Source organism: Oryctolagus cuniculus, chromosome 21 (genome assembly GCF_964237555.1).
Source record: "Oryctolagus cuniculus chromosome 21, mOryCun1.1, whole genome shotgun sequence".
In the NCBI taxonomy this organism is placed as follows: Eukaryota; Metazoa; Chordata; class Mammalia; order Lagomorpha; family Leporidae; genus Oryctolagus; species Oryctolagus cuniculus.
In genome coordinates, this window is record NC_091452.1 from 24320638 (window position 1) to 24336066 (window position 15429).

General features: G+C 47.5%; 1 protein-coding gene across 3 annotated transcripts in view; it reads left to right on the forward strand.

Annotated features, from left to right (window-relative positions):
* Positions 1 to 15429, forward strand: part of RNF185 (ring finger protein 185) — a 46401-nt gene that overhangs the window by 8292 nt on the left and 22680 nt on the right. Inside the window, exon 1 of one of the 3 annotated variants that reach the window (XM_008272147.4) lies at positions 10178 to 10536. The exons of 1 other annotated variant lie outside the window; for it this stretch is intronic. The gene's annotated coding sequence lies outside the window, so the exon portion shown is untranslated. Of the gene's footprint in view, positions 1 to 10177; positions 10537 to 15429 lie in introns of those variants that run through there. One more of the 3 variants, XM_070065839.1, reaches the window with a different exon arrangement.

The window sequence follows — 15429 nt, forward strand, 5'->3', positions numbered from 1 at the left end:
TCCCTCCCCCACTGTGGGGAGCAACTGGGAGCAAACCGGACTAGACTAAGTTACTGGAATTAAGACTTATTCTATGCATCTGCTCTCCCACAATATGGCGCTGGGAGAGGAGGAAACAGCTTCTACACAGCTGCCTCCAGTTCAACCAATAAACTGTAGGACCTGCTCCTGATTGGAGGAGAGCAGCGTACTCAGCGTGTGGGTAGCAGAGTTGGGATTGGCGGAAGAGGACTATAAGGGAGGAGAGAGACAGCATGCACCAGGAACATCTAAGGGGAACATCTACCTGAAGGAACACCTGTGCAGCCCGCGAGAGAGCCGGCCGGCGGTGTGCCGCTCCCCCGCGGAAGTGGGGAATGTGGCAGGGGGAACCACCCTTCCACGGAGGTGGAAGGGTCGGTAGCCAACCCGGGAAGAACCAGCAGCAAACCCGGGGAGGGCCGAGCAGACGAAAGAACAGCGCAGGGTCCTGTGTCGTTCCTCCACGAAGACGGGGAGCGACACCCCACCCCAGTTTCCCCAGCTCCAGTATGTGAAGAGAGTCTTTGTTACAGTTGCTTTCTTTCCTCGTTCCTCCACACCAGGTACATTTTTAGTGGTTGGAATCATTCACTGTACACAGTTCTCTAGCTTTTCCCTGCTGACGTTGTAATGCTGCTCTCTGCGTGCTTTGCCAGCCTCTTCCATAAGCATGCTTCACTGATTCAATAAGTCAGTAAGCCAGTAAGTCTGATTGTGTAGACACAATGTGTATAACAAGCACTTGCATGTTCTTAGTAGGGTGGAAATGTAGTTTGGATACATTTTTAAAGGAGCACAGATTTTTTTTAAGCCTTACTGTGTTAAATTTACATAACATAAAATTTATCATTTTTACCATTTTTAAGTGTACGATTCAGTGACATTAGGTAGCTTGACAGTGATGTGTAACCGTCACCATTATGTGTTTCTAAAACTTTTTCACCACTTCAAACAGAAACTCTGTTAGGCAGTAACTCCCCATTCTCCCCTCCCCATTTAGTAACCTCTAAGCCAGTTTCTTTCTCTTAATTTGCCAATTCCAGGTATTTTCTGTAAGGAAATCACAACGTATTATCCTTTGTGGAAATGTAGGGGCTTTTTTTCTGATTTTTTTTTTTTTATTGTGGTAAGATACAGATAACATTAAGCTTACCAACTTAACCATTTAAAGTTCAGTGATACTAAGTACATTCATATGTTGTGGAAACCTCACCATCGTGTGTCTCCAACTCTGTTCATTTTGCAAAACCAAAACTACACTTTTTTTTTTTTGTTTTTAAGATTTATTTATTTATTTGAAAGGCAGAGTTACAGAGAGGTCTTCCATCCTTTGGTCCACTCCCCAGATGGCTGCAATGGCTGGAGCTGTGCTGATCTGAAGCCAGGAGCTAGGCGCTTCTTCTGGGTTTCACACGTAGGCGCAGGGGCTCAAGGCCTTGGGCCATCTTCTTCTGCTTTCGCAGGCCATGGCAGAGAGCTGGATCGGAAGTACAGCAACCAGGACTCGAACTGGTACCCATATGGGATGCTGGCACTGCAGGCGATGACTTTAATTGCTATGCCACAGTGCCAACCCCAAAACTACACTCTTGAAACAAAAACTCCTTTTTCTAGCCACTGGCAGTCACAATCCTATTCTGCCTCTGTGACTTGGCTACTTTCAGTATCTCAGATAAATGGAATCCTACAGTGTTTGTCTCTTTGTAAACATTTTTTTTTTTTTAAATAGGAAACCACTATAGCTTCCTATTTTTTTTTTAAGATTTATTTATTTGAAAGTCAGAGGTACACAGAGAGAGAAGGAGAGGCAGAGAGAGAGAGAAGTCTTTCATCTGTTGGTTCACCCCCCAGTTGGCCATAATGACCAGAGCTGCACTGATCTAAATCCAGGAGCTTCTTCTGGGTCTCCCACACAGGTGCAGGGACCCAAGGACTTGGGCCATCTTCTACTGCTTTCCCAGGCCATAGCAGAGAGCTGGATTGGAAGTGGAACAGCCGGGACTCAAACTGGTGCCCATATGGGATGCTGGCACTGCAGGTGGTGGCTTTACCCGCTATGCCACAGTGCTGGCACCATGTTTGTCTTTTTGTGAGTTGCTTATCTCTCTTAGCCAAATGTTTCAAGGTCCCTCCAGGTTGTAGCATATGTCAGCTTTACTCCCTTGTTAAGGCTGAATAAACTGTTTTTGCTTGTCCATTCATCTGTCAGTGGACACTTGCATTGCGTTCATGCTTTAGCAATTGTGAAAAATGCTGTTAGGGACATGTATACATAAGTATCTCTCTGAGACCCTGTTTTCAATTCTTTGTTATATACCCAGAAGCAGAATGTCAGGTCATATGGCAATTCTACATTTAACTTTTTTTTTTTTTTTTTTTTTTTTTTTTACCGGCAGAGTTAGTGAGAGAGAGAGAGACAGAGAGAAAAAGGTCTTCCTTTTCCATTGGTTCAACCCCCAAATGGCCACTACGGCTGGCGCACCACGCCGAACCGAAGCCAGGAGCCAGGTGCTTCCTCCTGGTCTTCCATGTGGGTGCACTTGGTCATTCTCCACTGCCTTCCTGGGCCACAGCAGAGAGCTGGACTGGAAGAGGAGCAACCGGGACTAGAACCCGGGGCGCCGGCGCCGCAGGCGGAGGATTAGCCTAGTGAGCCGCGGCGCCGGCCTACATTTAACTTTTTTAGAAACTTCCGTACAGTTTTCTGTGGCAGCCACACCATTTCCATTCGCACCAGCAAAGCCCAAGCATCCCATTTCTCCAGATCCTCACCTTCGCTGCTCTTCCGTTTTTATCATAGTAGCCATGTTAAATGGGGTGAGGTGATATTTCGTTATAATTTTGATTTGCATTTCCCTAATGATTAGCTATTTGAATATTTTCTTTGGAGAAATGTTCATCAAGTCCTTTGCCCATTTTTGAATTAGATTGTTTTTGTTGGGATTTAGGAGTTCTCATTATATTTTGGATATTAAGCCTGTATCAGATATATGATTTACAAATATTTTTCCCTTTCTGTTTATTGCCATTTTACTCTGTTAATAGTGTCTTGTGATGCACAGAACCTAAAAGATTTCATGAAATCCAATTTGTCAGGTTTTTTTGTTGTTGCTATTACCTCTCCCTTTGGTGTCATATCCAAGAATTCATTGCTGGAAATAATAGGGTGGTTTTTTTTAAGGATTTATTTATTTATTTGAAAAAGCGGTAGGGAGAGACAGAGAGAGAAATCTTCCATCTGCTGATTGACTTCTCAAATGGCCACAACAGCCAGATCTGGGCCAAGCTAAAGCCAGGCGCCAGGAACTACAACCTTGTCTCCCACATGGATGGCATCTTAGGCCATCTTTTGTTGCCTTCTCAGGCATATTAACTGGATTGGAAGTAAGTAGCTGAGACACCAACTGACACTCCAGTGTGATATGCCCAGCTTAACCACAACAACCACCCCCAGAAATGTAGTTTTTAAAGTACGAACCAAGTGGCTTCTGGTTTAAGATTCTCAGCGGTTGCCCTATTTGTGGCCTGGCTGCCATGACCCTACCTCTTTCCTCTTCACATCTGCTAGAGCTGACACAGATCCATTTTCATTTCACTGGTCAGTGGGAGCCCCTCAGTGGTGGGTCCTTGTCCTTCAGCTGGGGACAGGGACACAGATCAGAGGCAGCAGTGTTGTGGTCATTGAGTCAGGCCACGCCTGCTTCTGTGGAAATGACCTAGGGGACTGGCTGGCCATTCCATCCTGGGGCCAGTCAGCAGATTGACTCCCATGGTAGTCACCGTAGCACCTGTCCATGTAATACCCATTGTCCCAGTAACTCCCTAGAAATGCCATGTGCTAAGGGTTTGTAAAGATGAACACTCTCGGAAGGTGGGAATGGAGCCTGGGCAAACCCACAGACGTTTCTTGTTTTTTCTTTTCTTAATAAAATAAAATTTTATTTTATTTGAGTGGCAGAGAAGGGGGAACGCAAAGAGAGAGAGCGCGCACTCCCATCTTCTGGTTTACTTCCCAAATGCCCGTGGTGACCGAGCCAGGCAGGAGCTGAAAGCTGGGAACTCAGTCCAGGTCTGCTTGTACAGGTGGCAGGGCCCCAACTGCTGGAGACATCGCATGCTGCCTCCAGGGTACACATTAGCAGGAAGCTGGAATTGGAAGTACAGTCAGGACTGGAGCCCAGGCACTCCCATGCAGGATGTGGGCATTCCCGAGTGGTGTCTTCCTGCTACACCAAACGCCCACCCCTGTTTTGTTATTTTCAACCATAGCTAGTCCTCCTTGGGATCTCCTATTGAAAGTGAGATCTGAGTTTTGTCAAATAAAGGCTGAGTGTTGCTTTTGGAAAGTTTTCTTCTTAAATGGTTGAATCTTGTCAACTTGACTCACTTTCTTTTTATACTCTTCCTTCAGATTATTTTAGAAGCCTTTAGGTCAACCTCAGGTACAATCTGAATTAGTGAGATTGTGTAGAATTTGAATTAATGAGTTTCTGTGAACTGCATGAAAATGACAGCAAAACCCCATTAACAAAGGCAGGGACAGTTACCTCCACTTGCAAGTGAAGACACTGGCTCAGTGTGAGGCTGAGCTTCCTCTGAGGTGAGGTTCTCGGGCTCCACATTGTTCCTCCTTTCTACAGTGTTACCCGAGAAATCCAAATCCGTAGCCCCGGGCCCAGCTCTATGGCATAGTAGGTTAAGCCGCCACCGCCTGCTGTCCTGGCTGCTCTACTTCCAATCCAGCTCCCTGCTAATGACCTGTGACAGCAGTGGAGGATGGCCCGGCCCAAGTGATTGGGCCCCTGCACCCACATGGGAGACCCAGAGGAGGCTCCTGGCTCCAGATCAGCTCAGCTCTGGCAATTTCGACCATTTGAATGTGAACTAGCAGATGGAAGACCTCTCTTTGTCTCTTCCCTCTCTCTGTCTGTAACTCTGCCTCTCAAATAAATAAATAAATCTTAAAAAAAAAAAAAAAAAAAAGACATCCACAGCCTTTAGCTGGGATCTCTCCAGTCTGAAGAGCATCTCTTTGATACGGTATTTTCCCCAGCTATATTGGTTTGAATGGAAATTGGCAAATCCTCGTCATTTAGTCTCATACGTTTATGGTCAAACATCTGCCTCCTGGCAGCCACTGTCCTGTTGGCCCTGGAAGATGTCTCCCTAGTGTGGATTATTCAGCGCATAATTAATCCTTTGGCTGAGTAGTAGCATCTCTAATGAAGTGAATGCCAATGTAAGAGAACTTGAACTATTTTCTGGCTGCTGATCCCTGGTATTTCCCACCCTCCACCCCCCAGTGAAGGGTTTGGGGCAGCGCTTCCTCTTTAAAAAGTAAGACAGCTATGACTATAGGACAGTCATTTGACATTTCTGGTTTTGATGAACATAATCACTGAAGACTGTTTTGTTCTTAAAAGATACTGATTTCCCATAACTTCAACTGACTAGCTTGATTTTTTTTTTTTTTTTTGGACAGGCAGAGTGGACAGTAAGAGAGACAGAGAGAAAGGTCTTCCTTTGCCGTTGGTTCACCCTCCAACGGCCGCCGCGGCCGGCAAGCTGTGGCCGGCGCACTGCGCTGATCCGAAGGCAGGAGCCAGGTACTTTTCCTGGTCTCCCATGGGGTGCAGGGCCCAAGGACTTGGGCCATTCTCCACTGCACTCCCTGGGCACAGCAGAGAGCTGGCCTGGAAGAGGGGGCAACTGGGACAGAATCCGGTGCCCCGACCGGGACTAGAACCCGGTGTGCCGGCGCCACAAGGCGGAGGATTAGCCTAGTGAGCCGCGGCGCCGGCCATGATTGGTTTTAAGTTCTAAGTGCTCCTGAGCATCAGATCTGCCCGGTACTCTGGCGGAGCTGGCCTGTGTTGAGTGAGGGACCTGGAAGTCGGGTCTGGATGCGAGGAGACACACACAAGGGCAGATCACCGAGGTACCATCTGTTTAGCACACTGGCTTGGGGTTGGGAGGCTTTGCCTCTGACTGGCTATGTGACCATGAGCAAATGACAGCACTACTCTGAGCCTTGATCAGCATCCCAGGGGATGCTAAGGATAGAGTATTTACCTCTAGGCAAGCAGTACAGATAAAACGGGATCATTTATTAGACAGGGATGGGCAGAGGGTGAGTCCGCTTAATAGTGACAAGAAATAGGCAAATGCCTTCTGATTTAAACACTCCTGAGAAGTATCTGGTTTTGTCTGGATCACTAAGCGTGTCACTCTAGATCTCTCAGCACATCAGCGTGCATAGTTCTGATTCACCTGCTTTTCCTTCAAAGAATGATGTTCATTCGGAAAGAGAAGTTATGACTCATTCAGCAAATTAACCAACTGCCTGCTGGTTATATAGCTCTGTGTGGAAGATAAGTAGTACACCTTCAGTGAAGTCTGAGGGAGCATGTATTAGGGAAAGAGATTAGCATTTCTGAGCGCCATGCTAGCTCCTTACTGTTTAATCACTTTAATTCTTTCAACTATCTTGAGAAGATAATAGCTCCATTTGCGCAGATGAGTAAAACAAATGCTCAGGGAAAAGTTACTGAATAAATGGTGGAGCTGAGATTTGAACTCAGAGCCTCTGCCATGCTAATTTCTTTCTTTCTTTTCTTTCTTTTCTTTTTTTTAAAGATTTATTTATTTATTTGAAAAGCAGAGTTAGAGAGAGAGGGAGTGTCAGAGAGAGAGAGATCCTCCATCTGCTGATTCACTCCCCAAATGGCTGTCAATGGCTAGAGCTGAGCCAATCTGAAGCCAGGAGGCAGGAGCTTCCTCCAGGTCTCCCACACAGGTGCAGGGGCCCAAGGGCTTGGGCCATCTTCTGCTGCTTTCCCAGGCACATTAGCAGGGAGCTGGATTAGAAGAGCAGCTGGGACTCTAACCAGTGCCCATATGGGATGCCAGCACTGCAGGCCAGGGCTTTAATCCACTGCACCACAGCGCCAGCCCCAGGATGCATTCTCTTTTGAAAGCACACATCATTGTCAAGGATATGGGAAATAAGAATACCTAGGTATTTTTCATGGGAATACAAATTGGTATATTGTTTTGGGAGGGTGTTTGGCATTGTCAAAGTTCTAAAGATGGATACTCTTTTTTTTTTTTTTTTTTTTTTTTTTTTTTTTTGACAAGCAGAGTGGACAGTGAGTGAGAGAGAGAGAGACAGAGAGAAAGGTCTTCCTTTGCCGTTGGTTCACCCTCCAACGGCCGCCGCGGCTGGCGCGCTGAAGCCAGTGCACCGCGCTGATCCGATGGCAGGAGCCAGGTACTTATCCTGGTCTCCCATGGGGTGCAGGGCCCAAGGACTTGGGCCATTCTCCACTGCACTCCCTGGCCACAGCAGAGAGCTGGCCTGGAAGAGGGGCAACCAGGACAGAATCCGGCGCCCCGACCGGGACTAGAACCCGGTGTGCCGGCGCCGCAAGGTGGAAGATTAGCCTAGTGAGCTGTGGCTTTGGCTTTTTTTTTTTTTTTTTTTTAATTTCTTTATTTCTTTGAAAGTCAGAGTTACGAAGAGAGAGAGGGAGAGACAGATCTTCCATCCACTGATTTATTCCCTAGATGGCAGCGATGACTAGGCCTGGGCTAGGCTGAAGCTCAGAGCCCAGAACTTCAACTAGTCTCGTATGTGGGTTGCAGGGGTCCAAACGTTTGGGCCAATCTCTGCTGCTTTTGCCAGGCTTTAGCAGGGAGCTGGATCAGAAATGGAGTAGCCAGGACACAAACCAGTGCCCATATGGGATTTTGGCCTACAGGCAGTGGCTTTACCTGCTGTGCCACAGCACCAGCCCCTAGATACTTTTGACCTTGCACTTCGACTTCTTGGATTTATCCCAAATCAGTGTCTAGTACCATTGTTCTCCAAGGTGGGGGATAGGCCAGCTGGGTTCCAGGAATGGGAGAGACTACGGTCAGTATCCTTTTGTTCTGTTTGAATTTGAGCCTTGCAGATGCTTATTTATTTTAAAAATTAAATCTAGGGGCTGGCACTGCAGTGTAGCAGGTAAGGCCGCCGCCTGCAGCTCCAGTGTCTCATATGGGCATTGTTTCTAGTCCCAACTGCTCCACTTCTGATCCAGTTCCCTGCTGATGCTCCTGGAAAAGCAGAGGAAAATGGCCCAAGTGCTTGGACCCCTGAACCCGTGTGGGAGACCTGGAAGAAGCTCCTGGCTCTTGGCTTTGGATCGGCGCAGCTCCTGCCATTGTGGCCATCTGGGGAGTGAGCTAGTGGATGGAAGATCGATATGTCTGTCTCTTTCTCTCCTTCCCTCCCTCTCTGTTTAACTCTGCCTTTTTTTTTTTTTTAAAAGATTTATTTATTTATTTGAAAGGCAGAGAGAGAGAGAGGTCTTCTGTCTGCTGGTTCACTCCCTAATTGGCCGCAACGGCTGGATCTGGGCCAGTCCGAAGCCAGGAGCCAGGAGCTTCTTCTGGGTCTACCCGCACGGGTGCGGGGGCCCAAGGACTTGGGCCATCTTCTGCCTTCTCAGGCCATAGCAGAGAGCTGGATCGGAAGTGGAGCAGCTGGGACTTGAACCAGTGCTCATATGGGATGCCGGCACCACAGGTGGAGGCTTTACCTGCTGTGCCACAATGCCAGCCCCATGTAACTCTGCCTTTCAAATAAATAAATAAATCTTTTTTAAAAATAAATTTTAAAAAATTTAAATGCTAAAATTTGAGAGAATTTATTCTAAGAATTATTCTTATTAAGGAGCTTCCTTAATAAAATTGCTTTCTTTTTGCCCTCTTCTGTAGAGATCTGAATGTCTAGAACCTTTAACATTTTTCCTGAGTATTAAAATAGTACTCACTGTGCGAAAAATAAGAAGGATGGATAAGTAAAAAGAAGAAAAAAACCAAGAAACTTCTCTATAATTCCACCATCTAGAGACCATTATCATTAATATTTTTGTCCTCTTTTTTCCTGTGTCTTTTTAACCTGTTGATATTATATAATATGTTCAATTTTTTGTTTATTTTTGTTTCAACCAATTTTTATTTATAGCATATAAATCTCTTCGAAAAGATAAATTTAAAAAATTTTAAATATTTCAGTTTTGTGTGCAATTTTGCATCCTGCTTTTTTCACTTACCATCTGTCAGAATTATAATTCCTTTGTAAGTAGAACATGTATGAAAGCTTAATGTAATCTGTGCTTACTAGCCCAAGAGAGTGTAACAGATAGTGAGGATTACCCAGTGTCGTCTGCCATGAGGAAGTACCCCGTTTACTTAGCCAGGGAATGGGAAGAAAAAGGGTCCTGAAAGTCGTGGGACCCCTTGGAAGGTTTGGCGGGTCTGGGTTATGTGCTCTCATAGAGAACGTGAGCCATGCAAGCCAGAGCTGAAGGCAGTGCGACTCCAAGGCCTTTCTTCTTGGCTTAGGCCTGCCCTTGCTTCCTTACCATCCCTACATGTGCTGTGGGCTCCAGCTCCTCTGCCCTTGGCACAGCGAACTGTGCGCTGTCCTGTGTGCTGTGTCCACATCCTCTCCCAGAATACCCTGCCCTCACACACACAGGTGCTTACACATCTCTGCCAGGGCCCGGTAACTGGGCAGCTTTCCTAGTTTACTTTTCTATTTCCTCCTTTAGACTGAAGCTTTTTTATGTCTGCATCCTTTTAAAATGTGCTTTATTTATTTGAGAGACAAAGAGCTCCTACCCGCTGGCTCACTCCCCAAATGCTGCAAAGGACGTGGACTGGGCCAGGCTGAAGCCAGAAGCTGAAAACTCAGTCCAGGTCTGTCACGTAGCTGGCAGGGATCCGAGTAGCTGAGCTTTCCCTGCTGCCTGCCAGGTCTGCGTTAGCAGGAAGCTGGATATCTCTGTGTCCTGAATGCCTGGATCTTTAATAAACCTTTCAAGGTAGGAGTAGCGTTGTTCGCGTAGATAGGGAGATACGAGAGTACCAGAGAAAAGGGCTGGTGCAGCCTGTGAAGAGCCCAGTCCTCGCGGATCCTCTGTCTTTTGGGGGCTGAAAGGCCGTTTGTTCCCTTGGTCCTGTATTTGAGGGTCAGGTCCATGTGGGCTGGCCTCGGGACCTCAACACCCAAGAACTGGTTTCTGTGTGTTCCGAGTTCCACTGAAGTTACTCAGATGTCTTCCCATTCCGACCGGTGAGTGTGATGTAGACATTCTTGGAATGCAGGTCTCATCCCTGCCTGCTCTGCCTCCACGTGGTTGGGAGCAGCCTCGTGAGCAGCATAGATGGGCTCAGGCATGCCAGGGCTCCTGGCACGAAGCTCCCATAGGAACGAGCATGTGCCCACGAGAACCAACACAGATCTGTAATGCTGATGACCAAGATGAACATTTCCAGGTGCCTCCGTGCACTCTGGTTCAGGATTCTCAGAGTTAAACAGATGGAGAAGGCAGACTATGAATTCCTACAGTTCTGCAGAAACGGAGACCCGAACCAGAGAATGCTGCGAAGAGAGTTGCTCGTGAGGTCAGCTTCCCTGGTGGCTCCCGCACTGCGCTCTCTGACTTGCTCCGTTCCTGTGAAGTGAGCCGGGGCCAGAGGAAGGGAGGCAGCTCTGGGGCGGTAACAGGAGTGAGAAGGCCGGCCAGTCACCCTCATCGGCCAGGCTCTGCGTCTCTGCAGGATCGCTAAGTATTGCAAATCGGCCTGAGTCCCACCACCACGTAGGGTTGCCCTTGACATCTCTTAACTGAGGAGTGTTTTTCAAAACTAGCTGTGAACTCCTTTCTTACATGATCAGCTATCTCCCAGGTAGGCCAAGTCTGGCAGGGCTGAGATCTCAACAGACTTGCCCTCCACTCCCAAGTTTATCTGACCTCTCTGTAGCCCCTCTGGATGGTAACCAGGGGTTGTGCATTCTGAAGGACATTCCCTGAGGTTCCTGTCCCTCTCAGACACAGTGTTGTGTTAGTATTGCTTTGTGTGTGTGTGTGCGTGCACATGCATGTGGTTTTTTTTTTTATTTGAAAGGCAGAGTTGGGGCTAGTGCTGTGGCACAGCGGGTTAATACCCTGGCCTGAAGTGCTGGCATCCCATTTGGGCGCCGGTTCTAGTCCCGTCTGCTCCACTTCTGATCCAGCTCTCTGCTATGGCCTGGGAAAGCAGTGGAGGATAGCCCAAGTCCTTGGGCCCCTGCACCCATGTGGGAGACCCAGAGGAAGCTCCTGGCTGCTGGTTTTGGATTGGCACAGCTCCGGCTGTTGCGGCCGTCTGGGGTGTGAACCAGTGGATGGAAGACTCTCTCTGCCTCTCCTCTCTCTGTGTAACTCTGATTTTCAAATAAATAAATAAATCTTAAAAAAAAAAAACACACACACACAACAAACAGGTGTTTGATGGAGCCCCTAGTTAGGAAATGTTATATAAATTATCCATGTGCCTTCTTCAGCTCCTGCGCTAGACTCCAGGTGTCGCTCTCCTGTGTGACTCCTCCACGGTTGGTAGCACCGGACTTTCCTTAAAGGTGCTTGGCACTGGAGAACTGTTGGTCGAATGAATAGAGAAGTGCAGAGTTTGGTTTGTACTCCAGAGAGCACAAAAGTTACAACGTTGTGTGATGAGTCCCCGGGAGAGCGGGGAGAACCATGTATTTTGTAAAGTAGCATGTGGATAGGGCAACAAAAAAGAATGGAAAGAATGCCAGTGTTGTGTTGGGAAGTTTGAGTTTGGCACTGCATGGTGACCTGGCCTTAGGCAAGTCCTCTAACCTCTCTAAGACTGATGCCCTCAAGGCCGGCGCCCTGGCTCACTTGGTTAATCCTCCACCTGCAGTGCCGGTATCCCATATGGGTGCCGGGTTCTAGTACTGGTTGCTCCTCTTCCAGTCCAGCTCTCTGCTGTGGCCTGGGAGTGCAGTGGAGGATGGCCCAAGTGCTTGGGCCCTGCACCCCATGGGAGACCAGGAGGAGGCACCTGGCTCCTGGCTTAGGATCGGCGCCACGCCGGCTGTAGTGGCCATTTGGGGAGTGAACCAATGGAAGGAAGACCTTTCTCTCTGTCTCTCTCTCTCACTGTCTATAACTCTACCTGTCAAATAAATAAAGAAAAGAAAAAAAAGAAAATTAAAAAAAAAAAAAAAAAAAAAAGACTGATGTCTAAAGCAGTGATTGATGTGAACCTGCTTTGAAAACTGGGAAGTGGATCCAGATCAGGAATGAAGAATGGTCAGGCTGGGGACAGGAGCCACAGGTTGCTATGGGGGAGGGCGTTTGGCACAACAGTTAAGATGTCATTTAGGAGGAGGTAGGGGAGGGTGGACAGTGCTGTGGCATAGTAGGCCCAGCCTCTGCCTGCTGTGCCGGCATCCCACGTGGGTGCCAGTTCGAGTCCCGGCTGCTCCATATCCAATCCAGCTCCCTGCTAATGCGCCTGGGAAAAGCAGTAGAAGATGGCCCAAGTGCTTAGGCCCCTGCACCCACATGGGAGACCTGGAAGAAGCTCCTGGCTCCTGGCTTCAGATCAACCCAGCTCCTGCCATTGTGGCCATTTGGGGGTGAAAACAGCGGATAGAAGACCTCTCTCTGTCTGTCTCTCTCCTGTAACTCCACCTCTCAAATAAATAAATAAATCTTTAAAAAAAATGCAGCTTGGCACACCCATCTCCCATATGCATGATCTGAGTCCTAGCTCTTCTGCTTACAATCCAGCTTCCTGCTAATGCACACCCTGGGAGGCAGCAGATGGTGGATCAAGTATTTAGGTCCCTGCCACCCACGTGGGAGACCCAAGTTGAGTTCCCAGCTCCTGTCTTCAGTCAAGCCCAGCCCTGGCCATTGCAGGGATTTGGAGAGGAAACCAGTGGATGAAAGCCTACCTCTATGTCTCTGTCTCTATTTCTCTATCTCTGTGTCTATCTTGCTATCTTTCAAATGAAATGAAAATAAATAAATAAAAATTTAAAACAGCCACAAAAAAACATGGTTAGGTTAAAGCTCATAGGCCCTCCAAGGACCAGGAGAGATTTAGGCATGACTTGAGCTCAGGCATGCTCAGGGCCTGCTTCCTTCTGTATGGTTCCTGAGCTGACCAGGGCCCTATGTCCTCTAGGTCACTGTCCCATTCCTGGTGGGTCCATGAGGCTGTGGCTGCATTCTTTTGTTTTGCAGACAGTCCCTGGGGAGGTTGCTCATCTCTGCCATGTCCCCTGATGTGGAGAGGGGTTCCTGTGCATAGGAGCAGGGAGGAGGTGAGGAGAGGAGAGAAGGTCCTGGGGATGGGTATGTAGCACCAGGACCCAGGATATGTTGCAAAGAGGAGTTTGTGAGCCGCTGGCTTTGGAGTTGACCACAAACAGTCACACATGCCTACAGCTACTCACTCAGCAAATATCTGAGTACCGGCTGGGATGTGACTGTAGGGCCTGGGTAGGGATCACGTGGTCAGCCTACTAGGAATTAGAATGAGAGTGTCGCCATCTGTGTCGAGTGAGGACGTGGGAGTCCGTCCCAGAGCTGGCCTGCTACAAGGCCACCACTCCCTACTAACTCCTGAGCTGATCTGTTCGTGTCTCCTGACCAGTTTCACCCTAACACCTACCTTGACCCTGGTTGTCTCCTTCATGTCTGGGTGTAGGAAGAGGGGCCGTGCAGAGCCTTGCCGGGTCTAGGGACCAGGGTAAGTGGTGTGTATGTGTACCTGCCCAGGAGCTAGAACTGCCTTGGTGGTCCCGTTAGGTCACTCTGCTGTCTCTTGGGGCCACCTCAGTAGCCCTGTAGAAGGCTGGTGCTCTCCCTTTTCAGGTGAGAAAAGGGATGCAGGCCACCAGGGGAAGAGCCAGAGCCACGCAGCCTGTCAGTGATGGAGCCAGGACTTAAACTCGGGACTTTCAGGCTTGGAGAAAACAGATATTAGTGAAAAACACCTTTTTTTTTAATGTACCATTGCTCTTCTGATTTCAAAAATAATATATGGAAAAATGTCAGTTTATAAACTCAGAGGACTTAAAAAGCATGAGTCATCCCCCATAAGCCCCTACCCATAGAGAGATAATCACCATTAACAGTTTGGTGTGTTCTTCCACATCATAAAATATATTTTCTAATATTTAGATTCATTACTATAGCATAAAATATTAATTTAAAATTGGTACTTGTTATAAAAAGTTAAAATAGGATAAGACTATAAAAATTCAGCATTTCCTGGCTCTAATTCCAGAAGTAACTATTGTTAGTTAAGGGTGTGCCTTCTACACATTTTCTTTCACACACATATGCATTTATAATGTTTGTTTTTACCCAAGTAAATTCATATACATTCTCTTATACAACTTGGACTTTTTAAGGAGGATACCACTTATTATGGGATTTTCCAAACATAAGAATAGACAATATAGTTGGCCCCCATTCATCATCCAGCCCCAACAATCAGTTGTTTTTTTTTTTAAGATTTATTTATTTGAGAGGCAAAGTTACAGAGAGAGAGAGAGAAAGGTTTTCCATCTGCTGGTTCACTCCCCAAATGGCCTCAATAGCTGGAGCTGAGCCAGTCTGAAGCCAGGAGCAGGAGCTTCTTCCAGGTCTCCAGTGTGCGTGCATGGGCCCAAGCTCTTGCGCCATCTTCCTCTGCTTTCCCAGACACATCAGCAGGGAGCTGGGTCGGAAGAGGAGCAGCCAGGACATGAACCAGTGCCCCATGGGATACCAGTACCACAGGTGGTTACCTAACCTACTACACCACAGTGCCACCCTAACAATCACTTCTTTATTCTTGTTTCATCTTTTCTCTCCACTGTATTTTTCCTCCTAGAGTATTTTTAATTTATTATTTTTTTTTGACAGGCAGAGTTAGACTGTGAGAGAGACAGAGAGAAAGGTCTTCCTTTTTCCGTTGGTTCACCCCTCAAGTGGCAACTACGGCCGGTGCTGCGCCGATCCAAAGCCAGGAGCCAGGTGCTTCCTCCTGGTCTTCCATGCGGGTGCAGGGCCCAAACACTTGGGCCATCCTCCACTGCCTTCCCGGGCCACAGCAGAGAGCTGGACTGGAAGAGGAGCCATCGGAACAGAATCTGGCGCCCCAACCGGGACTAGAACCTGGGGTGCCGGCGCCGCAGGCGGAGGATTAGCCTAGTGAGCCACAGCGCCGCCCCTCCTAGAGTATTCTAAAGCAGATCCCCAACATGTTATTATTCCTTCACAGATACTTAAGTGTGTATCTCTAGCAGATGAGAATTTTTTTAATAAAAATACTGTTATCATACTCAACAAAGTTAACGATCCTGTGAAATTGACTAATACCCAGGCTGACTGTCTTTCATAATTAATTTGTTTGAATCTGATTCCAGTGAGATCCACACACTGAAAATTGTTAGGATGTCTTATTTCTCAACCTCTATCTCTGAGCTTCACCCATGCTGTTTATTTTTGGAGAAATGTAATTTTTCCTGTAGAAACTTTCACATTCTGGATTTGGCTGATTATA